Here is an 18031-nt window from a genome sequence, read left to right on the forward strand (position 1 = left end):
GGCAAATACAGACAGCTAGTCCTGGAGGCCGAAGTGACCCAACCCACACAAGATGTTCTCCTCTTCAGAGGCTCCCTGCAACACGCCATTACTCTTATCTTAACACCACGGCAAGAGTTTTACTTTGATAGGACTTTCTCTCTGCCCATATAACCACACACACACAAACACCCTTCCTCTCCTCCACCCATCCTCCGGTTCAGGAATGTAAGGAATGCACAATCCTAAAATGACTGGGGCCTTCATCAGCAACCGCGGCTCACACCGTCCCCCGTCTTGGGGCACTAACGCAACCCTTTTCTGCCATTGTGCCCATTTCTTACTGCTTGGGTCATGTGGGTCTGACATTCAGGGAGAAGGTTTTGACCTCTTGTTAGTCTCATTATGTCCTTAATTATCTTAAAACCTTCAGGACATAAAGGCCAGTGAGGGCTCCTATTGTAAACAGGTGGTTTTTTTTGGGCCCTAAGGGTTGCATAATAAACCAACTCTCCTCGAGGGCACTCCCCGTCTGACACTCCACCATTGTCTCCTCACTGTTCCACGTAAGCCTGAGGCCTAAGCATAAATAAATAGTACATGCTGTCAACAGGCAGCTAAAAACAAATGACAAATGGTCACTGCAGGAAAGCAGGCCTCAACTGGGTTTGGTGTTTTTACTACCACATTAAAGCGTAAGCCCTTAACTTAAGAACAGTTTGCTGTGCTTAAGACTATTAGACGTCATGTCTCGTAAATACAATTTAATTAATGAGCCAGAACATGCAAGAGGAACGCGAGGGGAATGCACTAGGACACACATTTTACGCACTGCCCAAACCGAGTGTGGTCTGAAGGGCCGTTACATTTGACCATGCGTCATCACTGCCTTACCATAAACAAAAGAGCTCTGTCCATTTTCTAAAAACAATACACACCCGCTCATTAGCACAGTGGGATGTTTACAACCCCCCCACCGCAGTAAAACACGAGAAACTCTCGCACAGAAGGGCTCTGCAGTCATTAAAGCATTTTATATAAAGCCTTTAAAATCAATGCTTGTCTTTGAGGTGCTTCTGTCAACCCGTGGCCTTTACCCACTTCTTCCGCCGTTTCCCTTTATTTAGCTTCTTGCTTCAATCTCTATTTATAGCGGCTATTGTGAGACTGACCTCAGGTGGGTGGAGTGCAAATGTGTCAGCGTGTTTATTCTCAAAAGTTTCTCTCGGACGCTGTAAATCAGTTACCTTCTGGCGGTCTGACTGAGCAAAGGTCCATCTCGGTCTACAGCGCCGTGGATGGCTCAGAAGACAAACACACACACACACCGGCAGAACCCAAGAAACACCGTCGCACCGTAATTACAACACGTACGGACACACGGTGACGCAGCAGCCCGAGAGCAGTCAGAGGTCACACGGCTTCACATGAGAAATAGGAAAACGGAAGTGAGAAAGAGATTGAAAGATAAAGTCTGAACACTGTCCTGACGTGTCGACCAAATGACTCAACGAGAACCTGAAGGAAGACACCGTTATGCGAGTAAATGCCTTTCAAAACTAATGCGACCTTCTATTTTGCACCAAACCGACCAGAAATAGATGACAGCGCCAACCTGTATATTGTCAACATCATTCTAAGAGGAAGTATTGACAACCTGCCCTGTATGTGGGAGGAGGAACGTTGGTAAAATGGCAGCAAGTGAAAGCACCCGGCTATGTCTGCATGTTCATCCATATGTTCGATGTCAGCAGGAGCAACGTGTGCTCACAACAGAGTGTGGATGTGTCATCAGCCGCAGCAGACGAGGACCTGTGCTGCGAGGAAGCGTTGCCATAGAGATGTGAAGCTGAGGTTTTGCCCTCTTAGGTTACAGAGTGGAAGGATGGAAGCATAACCTGATGCTATCTACGCAGCAAAGGCGGCCAGCGGTTATGGCACCGGGTGACTAACCACAGGTGTCGTCCCACAGCTGCCCGGTCGTTTACCTGCCAGCTGTTCATTACAAAATGGCTTTGCAATTATTTGTTGTGAGCCACTGCACTTTAGCGGGGCTGTAATCAGCCAAGGAAAATCTTGGTCAACTGAAATCGCGCCTGAACTAACCGATTGGTCGCAGGGTAAAAATAAATAATCTGCTCATTAGTGTTAGATTAAATGGTCCACAGTGTTCTGGATGCACTGTACCGAGTGTTCTTATAACCCTACAAGTACTACAGAGGAAGAAAATTATTTTATTTTGTACTGAAATAACTATTTTCATAACTATTTTCAGCAGACCAGCATGCACCTAAGAAACACCACTACATCAGCTGGAGATCTAAGCACAAGAATGACTACAGCACTAGAAGTTAACGCCGTCTTTAGATGATTTGTTGGTTATGAAGCTCTGCCGTGTTCAGCTTTTAAACTCAGCTTTGTCTGCCATCCGTCTTAACAAAATGCAGCCACAGCGATGACTGCTGCCGGTGCATTCCAATACCTATACAACACTATGTAGCATGACAGCTCAGTATGCCAAGAATACCGGCCATGTTTCGCGGCATGCAAGCCAGCATGCTTTTCTATCGATTCTGACCCATAAACCTCTGCATAGCGAAAGATGCATAGCAGACGTCACAGCGCTTTGCTCAACTAACAGACATGAGAGCACAAACCGGTGACTCTGCAGACAGACGTACATGAGCAAGACGCTCAAAGCTTCAGGCGAACTCCGATGACAAAGCGGTATGTCCCAACTGTATGCAACAGTATGTACTAAAAAGAAAAAGTATGCAAGTTGAAGTGCAGGGAGGGTGTCAGCGTGGAGGAGTTCAGTCAATCGTACGTAAGCTAGACTAAGCAGCCGCCATTAGGTTGGAAGGTAAAAGTTGTAAAAGAAATAAAAAATAAAAATGCGGGGATGTTCACAGATAGTTTGTTCCTCCCACTAAAACTAAAGGAACAATCGTAGAAGGCTACTGATGTGGTGCTTCATTAAAGTAACACCAGAGACTGTTCAACCACTGGAGCTGTGGCCGACTGGTTGATCAATATGCCCAACAAGCTGACCGGGAAACTACACTCCCACACGTCAGGTTTTCAAGAACTGACTTGCAAAATAAAGGAACATTTTGTTTTAAATTTAGCCTCTGCTGCAACACCTAAAACCGGTCAATGTTCCAGTCAGGAAGCTGTAACCCAGACCGATGTCTTACTGTAACAGAAAACAATCCATCACTGAGAGCCAAGAGTCTGACAACGAGTGATGACGGACAAACTCAAGCGCCGCTGTTGCTGCAAAAAGATTCAAGTCAGGCAGTTTGACAAACAAAAGTGGATTCAGATCATGTCGATGCATGATTTACATAAGAGGAGAACATTTAATCTTCAAAAGCAAAGTCCCAGACAGTATGCAGTCTCACATCCCAAAATCAATATTATATCAGTGTCCCAGCTATAGACAGCAAAGTGCAATGTGATCATACACCCGAGTGTGTTGATGCTCGTCTCGTCTGATGAGTACGCATGTAGACCATGTTGGAAAAGCAAAGAACTGGGATTTACTGTACTTTAATTCTACCATGCCAGCCGTCTAGAAAATGTTCAATTTGAAATCAAGTTTATCTAACTGAGCTGAGCAGTCCCCGTGTCTCATGTGGGCAAATCATCAAGCTGGTTTTAGCAGGAAAGTTAGGAAGGTGCACACTCGCAAATCACTGGCTATAAAATATGTAACGTATTAAAGAAAATCGTTTTCGGAAACAGTCGGTAATTGTTTTACCGTATCAGCGCTCGTCTTTGTGTATAATTAACTAAACGAAATGCAGCTGGAGGACACGTTGGTCTGCGTTCACTGGACGCTTCAGTGTGTCCGACATGCTCCTCTGATGTTAGATCATCTGTGACGTTGAGAATCATCACTGTCAGGTTGACTTGTTTTTTTTTTTTACTGTACAACTAACAAACTTTTAATTTAACAAGTTCAAACAACTGTTTAACATTTGTAGTTGCGCTTCACATTTAACTCTCTGACAGAAGAGAAGCTGAACGCAGTGCCATCGACCAGCCAGTTTCCAAGCTGGACACCTTCAGACCAGCATGAAGCAGGTCTGAGTCAGTCTGCACTTCCTATAGGAATAACTGAAGATGATGTTATTTCAGTGATGGCTAGGAAACTATTCTGACTATTTTAACTGGCCTGACTCAAGATGGAAAAGTTGCTTGGAGAACAACAGAAAAGAAGTTTTAGTGAACAAACTATTGTCAAACAAAAACTTCAGCTTTGTGGTGTAATTGTCTTTTTCAGTGATGCCTCTTGTTAGCCTCTTTAGGCTGAGAATCTGATCAACCCTCTCCTCATGTTACTGGATTTTAACTTTTTCATTTGACTTGTGGTGTTTTGTTTTAGCAACTAAACCCATGATGTTGATGTCAGATGCTCATCAACATGCTGAATAAAACAAGTTAAGCACCTGAAGAAGAACGCTTGGTGCCAATAAATCACAGCAGAGGAAGGAGCAACAATGTTGGACAATGACATGGAAATAGTGACAGAAATACAGCACGTTTCTATTGGTTCATCCAGAGGTTAACCTAATGTGCAGGTGCGCATAGCTTTTGTTATTTACGTGCACCAAAACATGTGTCACACCTTCTGCCACTGAATGAAACACTTCAGGTGCTGCCTTTGTTGCCAGTTCTCACACATATTAGTGATTTAACACAGCATGTAGATGTTTTGTACACTGAACCCGTTCATTTTCATAAGAATGATCAAGTTAGGGGGAAAAAAAAGCATCTCTTGGTGGTAAATTGTAGGAACCACATCCGACTCCTCCCCTGCTTGTTCAGGACCAGTTTCTTGGCACCTTTTTTATCTTTTAATTTGGAACAATGTTGTTGCAAAAACAGCATTTCCAGGCACACTTGGGCTGCGATTTTTCCAATAAATGCAATGTTGATCATATCTCAGTCTTTCCCACTGGTTAAGAATTTACTGGTGATGGTGTGTGGTGTGGTGTGACCGACGTGCATGGAGAGACTCATGCAGTTTACAAGAAGAATGTAACCCAGGCAGTCATCTGGAACAACAACTCAGAGATGTCATGGAAAAGTCTTGAATCAGCCGACGCTAAATATGACCAGCGTTCCTTAAACACTACACCTGAAACGGTGGATGCTACAAGGCTGCTGTGCTCCTAGAAGCTTCTAGTCCACACCTGGTTGTGTGGTGAAGAATGATACAGATTGAAATGTCAGATTTACCTGAGCTGAACCAGTGATTTTATCTACCTGTGGAGACCGCCAAGAGACAGAGGCTGACCGGATAAATGTCAGGTGCACTGGTGCAACCGATAAATGTTTTGTCATCTGCTGATAAAATGTCACTTTGCAGACGTTAGTGTGACCAAAATAGTGGCACACTGGAGCCTGATCTGCCCGTTATGTTATATTGGTGAAAGAAAAGTTGTCAAGCCCTGAATCAGTCCGTGGCATTTGCCCAGTCAGTTTACTTAACGTGTCTCCAACCACACATGCAAGCGACCACATCTGGTTTGGGTACATGCAGATGTTATCTCTCGTATGTTTCGCTGTCTGCTCACTACATCTCGCTCCAACCCTCTCCTGCTGTCTTCCTTGCATTCCTTGGCAGGTCCCGGCCTGCTGTGCAGCACAGTGGAGAATTCCAGCAGGCCACTCTCACCTCTCAGTCACATTTCTTGCTGTGTGTAATTTCCATTTCTATGTATATTTCATAGCGAGCAGCAGATTCAGATTCAGCTGAACGTTCTGTTTTTGTGATGCCAGAAGACGATATTGTAAAGCTTACATGATGCAACTTTGATCACGAAGGCCAAGTCAGATTGTAAAGCGCCACAATGCACACACCTACTCACACGTCGCTCTGTGAGAGGATGTTATGCAAGTCCTGCACTGTAGTGAGGGGTGATTAGTTTAAAACGTATAACAGCAGGAAGTGTGAATGGGTGAGACACGGATAGAGGGGGAGAGAAGGAAGATAATGGGGATGGCACAAATGCACTTACAACACAAACAGGTGTTTTAACTGCATACAAAAGACACTGACAACAGACACAATTAAGGTTGCAAAAGTGAATCTGCAGGTGTTTTCATACAAGCACACAGACTATCTCAGTGTCTGAGCAGTTAAATGTTGCTGCTCTGACAGAGAAAGTGTTTTAAGATAACAGACAATGAGTGAGGAAGAGACGTACCTGCCAGACAGAAGTCAGCCGGTCAAAGAACACTGGACGCAGACACACTGCTAGTAATTATTCTCCAGCTTAAGCCTCCCAAAGCCGCCGCTCTCAATCTCTTATTCTGCACTTTGGATTAAAGACTTGAATATTTTGTCTTGCTATTTTTCTGGGGTAAAAGTCTTTACGTGTACACAGTCTGGTATTGCACATGTGCAATACAAGTGTTGGATTTGAAATGAATCAGTGACTGAAAAGGTTTCACGTGTTGAATTAGAGCTTTCCCACACCGTCCACCTGGTGTGGCTGTGAACACCTTGACGTTAAGTCAGCACTTTCACCTCGTAGTCATTGTTTCAACTGAAATCCAAGCTGGTGGAGTCGAGCCAAAACAATGAAAACCATAGCACTGTGTCAATACTTCCACACTGTGCTGTACCTTCAGTGTAGCCACGCTGTTACGCCATTACACCCTGATATCTAGATGTACTGATCTCAGCCACTGAAAGAGCGATGAAAAGGATATTAATGTCTTGATTAGAGACACTAAAACCAGCTTGTATGTAATGTAAGTGTGGCTGTGCTAGTTACAGGAACTCGAGCTTCAAACTTGACCTCATAATTGCGCAATGCTGTTTGTCACTTAGACCATAAACATACTTCTCCTCCTCCTCCTCCTCCTCCTCTCTGTCCCCGATTCAAACATGCTTCATTTTTCACTGTGTGTTAACCAGGTAGCTCGATCCTAAGCCACGACACGAATCAGACCTCCTTCACAGCACCGTTCCACTCTGTGAGGCTAACGATACAGACGTCATCACAGAAAACTTTTTTTTTTTTTTTTTTTGGTCAAACACTTGTTTAGAATTCTGCTTCCATTGGTGCCCAGTTTCTCAGAGAGGCCTGCTCTGGGACTAAATCTGGCTTGGAGTAAATAGCTGCATTGTTGGCTGATGTCTGTGGAGTGACGTCAGTGAGCCTTATCAGTGTTCTCTAACTTTACCTCAGAGGGGACCTGACAGCAGACCCTCCCCACCACGGGGCAGCCGAAACCACTGCCTGATCAAAAATAACACCGAACACATCAGCTGCAGTGAAAACTAAAGCAGCAGCGTTTATTGGCCAACTCTCTTGGGAAACTCTTCTTCCCTTTTGTTGCTCTCAGATTCTCTCCCTTCAGAGGTTCAAGTCATCAAGCTACAGCCCTGTGCAGCTTTAACTGCTGTGCTATTGAACATGCGTGCCTCCAGCTATGTTAGGAGTGATACGAATAAAATCCCCTTTCACGGTGCTGCATATGTAACATAATACTGTGATTACATTTTCTGGAAATCAAACATGAAAATTGCCCAAAGCTAGAAAAACTAATAGGAAGTCTGCATTTGGTGATGCTCCATAAATCCAATATGCCTCCAGTGAGCTCTGATTTACAACTTGACCAGGAATATGAAATGGCTTCAGGGGGGGACGGTGGAGCTAAAAGGCAGCCACACCTGTGGAAGGCTGCATCTGGTGCACCTTCCTCAAGCTGCCTGGGACAACATCACCTCGACAAGAACAGCCGCGGTTTGTATTCTTATGAATGACGAGCAGGGCCCCTTCAGAGGAAAGCTCAGCCCACGGACGTGAATCTCTGCACACAAAAAAATCATTCACAAGTTCCCTGTACAGATCCTTAAAGAGAACGAGGATTACCGGCTTAGGAGACATGCTAAAACCTGAATCCCAGCTACAGAATTTCTACCGAAGCGGCCTAACCGTTAAGTCATTCATCATTTGTCAAACTGGTTCCATAAACATCCTTCAGATATGAATTAGTAATTCCACGCTCACCTGCAACATCAATTGGGACGGACATCGTTTCAGAACTAATCAGAACACAGCTGCTGAGGTTTCACTGTCAGAGGGGTCACGGCGTCTGACCCCGCAGCCCAACTACCGAGAAATGAGCCTTTTTGGTGTATTCAGAGTGAAATCAGAACAGAAAGGTTAATATGATCAGGGCAGAAACGCTGACTACGTGAATAATCCTCCAGAGTTTCACATCCTCCTTGTTTTAGCTGCTGTCTGTCCATCTCCGGCCAATAAAACAGACACAGCTTCGGCTCTACGGTGGGCTCTCTCTCGGTTTGGTAGAGGCTTCCTTAGGTTGGGGGGCTATTTTCGGCAACATGAGTAAAAGATATAGTGCTTCTTTTATTTATTTTGTCTAAAGATAATAAAAGGAACATGTAACATACCCTCTCCAAGCAGAAAAGCAACAGTCCAACCATCTGATTCACCGGCTGAGGTCTAAGCACTCGGGAATGTGACAAACTCACTTCACAAACCTAATGACTCTGTTGTTGTCTTGATCTGGGCTAAAGTCGGACACACACACACACACACACACACACACACACACACACACACACACACAAGTAATTATGAACTAATCAGCAATGTTGTCTGGAAGTACAACTAGAAAACTGCCCCTGAAGCGGTGGTCCCTGAGAGTCTCCCTCCACACATGGGAGCAGCTTCATGCCAATAACAGATAATCAATCAATCAATCCAGGGCAATTAATGGCTCATGAGCTCATGAAGTTAAATGGACATGTAGTGGACCAGCTGAACTTCTTCCTCTGGTCACCCTGAGAGGTGTTTGGTTCGAAGCAGCACCAGTGAGACACACTGATGAAGGAGTTCAGCCACTCCACGGACCAGATCCGTCCACGGACGACACTTACCTTGATTCAGTGTCTGCCGGGAGTCCGTTGAACAATGTGCCGCACACGAACCGGCCCAAAGTTAGTCTCAGAGTCTCCACGACAGCTCCGGTACGATCAGCGCCACAGTTCCACCGTCTCCGCGGAGGACGCAGCAGACGTCGCAGGTGGACCGGAGCTCCGTGTGCTTCCTGAATGTTTCAGAAGGTGAACCACCGCCACCGCTGCATTTCCCTCCGCCAGCTCTCCCTCCGCTGCCTCCGGGCCTCCGTCAAGTCTGACACAGAGACACGAGAGCACAGCTTCCGGTAGCGGGGCTCCAAAATAAAAGCTGCGGCTGCAGCGCTCATTGGCTGATGGGAGGTCCTGCAGGACACCTTTGGAGCCATGACGTCATCAGGGTCCAGGTGAGTGGACTAATTAATGCTGCTGCGATCAGTCGGATCAAATCTTCAAAAACAATGTTTTTCAGAGGATATGATCATTAAATCCAGTTTGGTTTCATACCATCAGTGTGCATTGTTCAAACGTTTTTTGCAGGATTGAAATACCAAAAAAATCACCAATATTTGTATTATGAAGCCTCACATTTATTTATATTTACACTTGATTTGTTGAATTGTTTCAGTGTTAAAGTATACATGAGAATACCAATAAGCCTCACGTAAAGTAACGTTAAAAATATAAATGAATCAATATCAAACAAAATGATGTCTGTATTTTAGGTGCATCACATTATATTATGTACAAATGATGATTGTGTTGTTGTGCCTCCTAAAAGCATCACTTCAAAAAGTGAAATGAGCTCTGAACATCCTTTATTCTGTGAACTTTCCCCACTGTGGGCTCAATAAAGTTATCTCTGTCTTTATCTTTAACTATTGGACATTTAGCCTTTTTAAGATCTAAAACACATTTTCAAAAATATGTAGTTCTTGAATAACAAAGATCAAATTTTGTGACTTCAGCGGGTTAAAGGAAACTGAAAAAAGATCAGGGGTGTTTCTGTTGTTGCAGTTTTCTGTCTCCTCCAATAAAAACAGTTAAAGTGAGCTCATGCCTGCTGTTCTTTACAAAACTAGAATCCTTTATTGTGGTATGTAGTCTCATGTAGAGGACTTGTGATCCAGATGTGGTCACATCTGTATCAGCGTGATTCTATCCAGTGTTACTTAAAAAAAAAAAAAAACTGCCCTAAAAGTTAAACAATTACATGACCATGAATGGCAAGTTCCACTTCCAGCTCATTCTGAAAAATTGTGCCATGACAAGATGAGACAGTCGACATGAGCGGCAGGACTTCAGCTAAAGAGACACGACAGTGAGTAAACGTACAGGCCTCCAGGCAACCTTCACACTTCATTGCATTTTCTCATTTTACTTACTTTTCATGAACATAATGTACCAATTAGCATCCAAAATATTGCGATTAACATATTTGTTATGCTAACTAGCGCTGTGTTGCACATCTTTTCTGTTAGAATCAATCCTGTCTACAAGTTCAGGGGGCTGCTTATCTTCAGGACCACGTGCAAACTGACCTGATCAGCCAACCGGAGGAGGCCTGTGAGCTCCAACCTGACCAAACGTCCAGAGGAGTTTTATCTGAGTGAAAGGTTTATAGATGAGAGATAAAATGCCCCATTACGTTTATCTACAGAGGAAGCTCAGGGTTACACGATAACTGCAGCCGCAAAACACAAATAATCAATATCAAAGACAAAATACTTGTCTTGTACCTTGTTTTTGTTTTTAAATCAATACTAGACTATTGTGGGCAGTGTATAAACAAATAAATATCAATCTAGGTCTTTTACCATAAATCATATAAACACCACGTGCTTTTATAAATCCCTTTTAACTAAACTTTCCAGTGATTCTGTGATGCTTTTATTTTGAAGGGCGCCTCCTTCTTTCATTTCCTCTCTCTGAAAGTGTTTGACGCAGTTTTCCGGCTGAGTCGTGAAACACAGCCGGCATTCCTGCAGCAAGCTGACACCAGCTGATACCACCGCTGCACAACTCCTGACACATCATCTCACCAGGAAACACTATATTTATTTTTTATTTTTATCCTTTTCCTTGTAGAAGGACCAAAGTTAGGCTCCAGGTCAAGATCAGCCTTTAAAAGGCGGTGTTCTCATATGAGGAACTGTTAATTTATCCAGTATTACTTTTTACCCACAGATTTAATCCATGAGAGATCCGGGTTCTGCAACGCCCCCTTCCTCCTGTTTACCTTCATGAAGGCTCCTCAGCAGCTCAGGGTTTGGCAGGAAATGAGGAGCTCACTGCCATCTGGTGGTCCAACTGGTTATCAGCCTACTGAGCCAGTAACACTGGTGGGGGGTTGACTGTGAAAACTCTGTAAAAATCCACTTTGTCATAATTCTAAAAATACTAACTTACATCTGCTCCCTGCGCTTGGATCTCAGATATATTCACACTGAACCACAGAGCTCAGGAAGCAGTTGACTCTCAGGTATATATCTAAAGGTCACTGTCTTGTATAATTGATGATATGCCTCGTGGTCATTGCTCTGACTTGGTAAATGGTCTGCACTTGAGCTGCCATGCAAGGTGCTGCCTGCCATTGGGAGCAACTTCAGCTTCAGTGTCTTGCCCAAGGAGGGGCAGGGGATCGAACCGCCAACTTTGCAACTGGAGGACAACCCGCTCCACCACCTGAGCCGCCACGACTTAAGAAAAACAGATCAAAAAGACAAACTCAAGAACACATTTTGTTTGTGAAACCACACAGAGAGCATCTTCCGCTCCACATGTTCAAACCAACGTTCATAGACCGTCTCACAGCCGACGGTATCATGCTGTAGTATGAATAAAATAACCCCACGTGTTGCCAATTTGTTTAATTAAGAATCACTTTAATCACCAAGCGCAGGTCTACAATGAATTAGTCCTGAGCAGGTGTCAGAGAGTTAAAAACAAAGGACACAAAAACAGTGAATTAAAAGCAAAAATGTGCAAATACTAACCAACTAAATCACTGAAAGTGTTAAAGACGCAGTGCAAAATACAAAAAAAGGCACAAAGAGGATGACTGGATATTTACATGACTGGTTTTTAGAAAGACATACAGTATTTAAATATTGCTTGTGATGTTACTGCTCACTGAGAAGATGACTTTGGAAAAAAGAGACGCTCAAGTTTATCCGTCTTTCATCCTGTAAGATAAGAAGTCTGTTAACGGTTGGAGAGGGCAGCCAGTCATCTGCTCGTATAACACGTTAGAGGAAAGATGCAGCAGCGCTAAAGCAGGCAGAGATGGAGGATGTGACGACGGCTCAGGTGTTCCAACAAAGCCTCGTCACGTTCCTCATGACGGGAGATGACACGAGAGTTTGTTCCTTCTTACTTTAATAAAAAAAAAACAAAGCCTCAGGTGATATTTAGTCTGTATTCAGAGGATATTTGCTTCCACGCATCATGTTTGACTGGGTTCTTTACTGTTTTTATGCTGTCTCTGATTAAAACATATTTTGATCCAAACTGCAGGAAAAGCTGAGTCACCTTATGATGTAATAGCACACATTATCCCACAAGGGGGCAGCAAAGACCCGCTCAGGTCCATCAGCTGAGAGGAAAGTTGATGGATGAGTCACTTCTCGGAGCACATTTGAGTGACTTCTGTAAAGAAAAAGCTCCCAGTGCGACTGCTTTACTCGAGGTTGAACAATGATATTCAGCGTCGTTACTGCACGTCTTTACTTCCCTGATTATGCTCCTGTGTGCTGCACCCACAGGACGACCAGAGCACACCCCAACCAGAGCCGTGGGTTAAACCCTAACTGGTTTTGTCAGGATATGTGGGCCTACACTTAAACAATTTCCTTGGATCAGTGTGTTTATTGAACCCCATCAGAGATCTAGAGTCAGTCCTGTGCCACGTGCTTGACCCCCGGTGGGCAGCAGGGGTTAAAGGCTCTCCCTCAGAGTTCCCCTCATAATGTTCTCATTGTCTGAAATTTGCTAAACATAGGCCGCATTCAAAGGGAGCAGCCTATGCAGCGTGGCTCTGGGTCCAGCATGCTTCCATTACTGCTCCTCTTATTCGATTAAATGTACCCTAACTCGGTCCAAACCCGCACTGTGCATAATCTCATCACCGACGATAAGCATGTAATAAAAAGCATATTTAACTTGAAAGGGCACCTTATGCGAATGCGTATAATTATGGATATCAAAATATAATCATTTGTTTAATTGTGAGGCCCTGCCAAGAGGTATGTAATTGCTTGAAAGAAATATGGCTGAAATTGGATTGCAGTGTCTGAGATGTGACCTGGGACCGGGTTTGGCACGAACATGAAGGCCCGACCAGGGTCAGACCTGAGGCCACCTTCCTGTTGTGCTTCAGCCAATGGGGAGAGACTTACTTCACCAATCGTATTATGGAGAGGAAGTTTAGCATCAGAGCAGGGTTATAGTAATAATAATGCACCTAGAAGAAGTGACTGAATCATCTATTTACCTCATGAATGTGTCGTTTAGTTTATGAGATGGACTTTAACTCGTGTCATCTGTAAACTCACAGGGCGACACTGCATTGCTGTGAAACTTAAGGAAACCCTTTGAGTGTAAGTTTGGGAGCGTTTTCAAACTGTTTTGCTTTAAATAAACCTCGTGTTTGGCATCCATATCCGACCGAGGTTGTGTTTCTAATACAGATAGCGGGCTGATGTATCACAGTGATTATGTGTCTCACACCATCCCCAGAGGTCGGCCAAAGTCTGGCCATGCGGTCGTACTGGTCGGCTACACGGCCTACAGTATCACAAGAACAGGTGCCGGGCCTTAATGATCCCAGCGGGAATTTGGTTTCATCTTTGATTAATTGGAATGTTAACAGGAGAAGAGTTATCCTAATAGCTTCTTGCTGCCAACCCTGCGGAAGTTTTTAGAGGGGCGAGAGAGGAAAGGGCTTTAAAAATAGACTCCATCAGTGCACGATGGGAAAAGAGCTGCCATTTAAATCCCGACAAAGCAATTTGCAGCTCATAATCAAGAGAGCGGAAGCATTTTATCGCGTTTCCCTTTACAGTATAAGCTGCCCAGTTCCGCCACATCCACCGCCGGGTTACCATCAGCCTGCTGGATGTTGACTGGTGCTGGTTTGTGCAGCTCCACTGGTGCAGAACCAGCGACTGCTTGGAGGCGACGTCCCATTAAGAAAACCTGCTTGTTTGGTGGAGTGAGGTGATTTGAGTAAAGAGGGTTTCCCTGATGCAAAGAATGTGTCACACACTGTGAAGTCAAGCAACCTAAACGCACAACTTGATTCAAATGCATGGTGGCAAGATTTTTTAAAAATAACTAATGAACTGATTTAGATAAACTTTTGGACCTGCAAACATTATTTCTGACTTCATAATGTTAGTGATTGCATCCCTTTGATAGTCAGTGTAACTTCATGTCTAATTTCTATGTTAACTGAAGTGAAAGTGAATTCAAGTTGAGTGTAATTTAGTTGAGTTTAGTTTATTAAGCAAAGCCACAGCTATTCCTCCTGAGGGTGCAACAGAATTACAAGAAAACAGAAAAAAACTAAACAAAAGCCAAGTGAGCTCCACACATCCTCACATCTTCATACACACATTATGAGAACCTTGTGCGTTATCCTTTCATTGTTGTTTTCTGTATATATATATATAAATACATATATTTCAGCCATTCATACCATATATACACATGTCACACATACATATCTGCATTTATTGGCTTGTTAACATATTTTTCTTCATGTGGGGGTTTAACATTTAAAGTCCTTTGCTTAATGACTGGTATTTAAAAATACATTTACTTGTAGAGAAAAGTCTTATTGTCAGTGTAGTTTATTAGTTGAACTTATTTTCAGTAGAAGTTGTCCATTTTTTTTTTTAAAGTATGCAAACAGTTTGGTAATTATTCTTATTCTTTATTTGTTGAGCGTAAACATTATTATTTTTTACAGTAACTAACGGCAGTACAGCCCTTTAAATGCACAATGTTGTTATTTAAACTGTTTTCTACTTTATTAGTACAGTCTTAGGCAAGTTTATGTCTCTTTTTTCACAGTACTGTTTAATTTACACAGTACTTTCACACTTTTCTTTTACATATCATATTTTATTTTGATTTCTTTAGATTTAGATTTCTATATTTATTGCCCGTCCTGTCAAAGTCCTTGTGTGTTCCAGCTCACTTGGCAATAAAAGCTGTCTGTGTTCTGAAAATGAATTTGTCTCCAATTAGATAAGTGCACTAACCTTAAACATTTTACTCAGCCTGACGCATGCGCAGGCCTCTCTACCAGCACCTGTCCTCTGGAGGTCAGTCAGACGGTGACCCCTCCGTCCAGCAGGGCCTCGCCTACAGTACGGGACATGTGAGGCCAGAGAGAGGTCAGTGCCTGATGGTTTTTCTCTGTGAATGGATGACAGTCCACGTCTTCCTCGAATAGATGCCACTGGGGTGTATTTATAGAGCTGCTATTTGGACATTTGATGAACCTTTGTTGACCAGAGCTCCGGCTAACAAACGCTCTGCTCCTATTTATAAACTGAGGCGGCCTATCAACACACGCTGCCGCAACTATTTTGGCTTATTAAAGAATTATTACATGTGATCTATTGTCTCGCTGGGCTGTCATTAAGATAGCGATCAGTGAAAACATCACGTAGATCAGCGCGGCCAGTTGGAGATTCACCAGAGGACGCGCTCAGAAAATAAACAGCTGTGAGTTCGCTAATGGCGCGGAAACAGCGCAGAGATGCAGCAGAAAGGCTGAAACCTCGAGTGTTTCTGCTCCAACGGGAGAAAACGAGAGAGAGAGAGAGAGAGAGAGAGAAAAAAAGCGCATGCTGATTTGAACAATTGCCGGATTTTCTGCGAATCAAATCTCTGCATATTTTCCTGTTTGGAGCAGATGTATACCAAACAGTGGTGACCCCCTCTCTCTGTTTCAATGGCTTCGGGGTGATGTGCGCCGCTTCGAAGTGGAAACTGTGGCTCTTCAATCTCAAACATTAGCGAGAATGCCAGGAATTCAATTGTGTGGAGGCATTGGGAAACCTGCAACCTGCGTGTGACTTGACCGGCCGGGTCGCATCGCAGCTGCCCCGTGGAGCGTGCGCGCTGTCACGGGCGGAACGCGTCCAGGTACGCTCCGGCGGGTGAAGACGCGAGGGTCAAATGTGTTGCTCCGAGAACGAGCTGACCTCATTCGTCTTGTTGATTATGATCTGTCATCTGCGAGAGCACAACAAAGGATACAATCACGGTTATTCAGGGAGCGCTCTGCGGAAAAGACGCACGAAAACAAACCGCACGTTGCGCCAAACCTTTTCACCTCATGGAGGAATATTACAGATTGACAGAAACACCTACTAATTAAATATTTGTTTTATTCGAGAGCAATCCGACGTGTATTTATTGTATTATTTTTATTGTTAGATTTAACCACTAATGCGTCATTTATTTTTTAAGCTGATTAAAATGCGCCTGATTTATTTTTATGGATTCATATTTGTTTCTCTTAAGGAATAACTCACATTACTGTCATTTTCTAAATGTTCCCGCCAACTAAATCAGACAGACATGTATGCCAACAGCCAGTTTCTACAAAGGAGAGTCTGTTTCCTACTGAAAAGTGAAATGGCCTGAAAGGAATAAGTTCGATGCTGAAATATCAGAAAAACACTCCTAAATACTACTAATAATTTAAAAATTAATGTAATAATTGTCATGTTTTGATATTAAATATTTTAAATACCCAAGCTACAGTAGTCCCATATATCTCTTTTTTCATGAAAGGAACCAGGTCCAGGCTGAGGCTCAGGACCAGTCTGAAGCGGGCCCGTGTCGCCATGAGCCTCGGCCGTCCTTATCTGTCTCAGCTTCGAGACATCCTGTATGCAGGCCCATTGTTCCCTCCGCCGGGCTCAACGGAGCAAACGCACACCTGCCGGCTGCACACACACATTTACAAACAGCAAATATCATTCTGTATATTTGTGGCATTCATAGAGAAGATTTTTGGAAGGAAAAAAATAAATTAGAAAAATAAATGAGTGCGTGCGTAACCGCGCACACGGCCTAGAGGCAGGATAATGTGGTTCACACATCTCCACCAACACAGGACTAAAGCAGATAAAACATACAAATAAATCTATCATGTCGACATGTATATGTAGGTCTGTAAGCTACTATAATAATTAATAAGCCTGTATGGGTATTAAAATGTAATATTATGCAACTAAACAACGTGAACTTATTTTTATCTTTAAAAAAAAAAAAAGAGAGAATAAAAGCAGTCGTATTGAGTGCTGCATTAAATTTCCTAACAGGGAGAGAAAAGCCAGTAAATGTGTGTGTAGTTTATGTAAAGGTTAGTTACACTCGTCGGAACATTATTTCTTGTAAAACTCTTGTATTTATTATTTCTGGGAGCGTGTTTGGAACACACTCGCCTTTCAAACGCGCCCTTATCTCCGGACTGTTTACAAAACATTAATGTGAGGAAGCTGAGAACGTACACAGCTACATCTCAGAGGATGGATGGATGGAGTGATGGATGGATGGATGGATGGATGGAGGAGGGAGCCACCGTTAGCTGCTGCTAGCCTCCGAGCTCAGGGCTTCTTCATCCTGTGTCTCTGCAGATTGACGCTGTAAGCATGAGGCAAAGCAGCGTGTTTGATTTCACTGATGCCGACAGTTTAACCAGAGCAGAAGACGCCTTGTTGACACTGAGCTCAGCTATTGATCCCGCAGCACAGACTTCCACTTTCATCCGCGCATACTGGCTTCATGCACAGCCTGTGATGACCTGAGGATGAACTCTCACTGCATCGAATATTTAATAATGCAAATAAAGGAGAAAAACCCCGTGAAAACCAGTTTTTAATTTGCTTGTCTGCGCCAAGTCAGACCACAAATACACACTATTGGACTTCATTACCGATAAATAACCAGCGGGGGGAAAAAACGCGAGACTTCGTGAAGTTTCATGAACAACAAGAGTCGCTAACTTTTTATTTTTGCTTAAATTGTTCATTATTTACTTTTTTGTTTCATAAAACAACTTAAATTAAACGACGAAAAAATAATTTGTTTATGCAAAAGTGGGTCAATAAAACTGCAGAC

At 43.4% G+C, this 18031-nt stretch overlaps 1 protein-coding gene across 1 annotated transcript in view; it reads right to left on the minus strand.

Moving 5' to 3' along the window:
• The window catches only part of pik3cb (phosphatidylinositol-4,5-bisphosphate 3-kinase, catalytic subunit beta), a 57234-nt gene extending 48073 nt beyond the window's left edge, over window positions 1-9161 (minus strand). The window contains exon 1 of the mRNA XM_008302891.1: window positions 8909-9161. The gene's annotated coding sequence lies outside the window, so the exon portion shown is untranslated. The remainder of the gene's footprint in view (window positions 1-8908) is intronic.
• Between the last annotated feature and the right edge of the window lie 8870 nt (window positions 9162-18031).

Source organism: Stegastes partitus, unplaced genomic scaffold, assembly GCF_000690725.1.
Source record: "Stegastes partitus isolate 25-593 unplaced genomic scaffold, Stegastes_partitus-1.0.2 Scaffold1902, whole genome shotgun sequence".
In the NCBI taxonomy this organism is placed as follows: Eukaryota; Metazoa; Chordata; class Actinopteri; family Pomacentridae; genus Stegastes; species Stegastes partitus.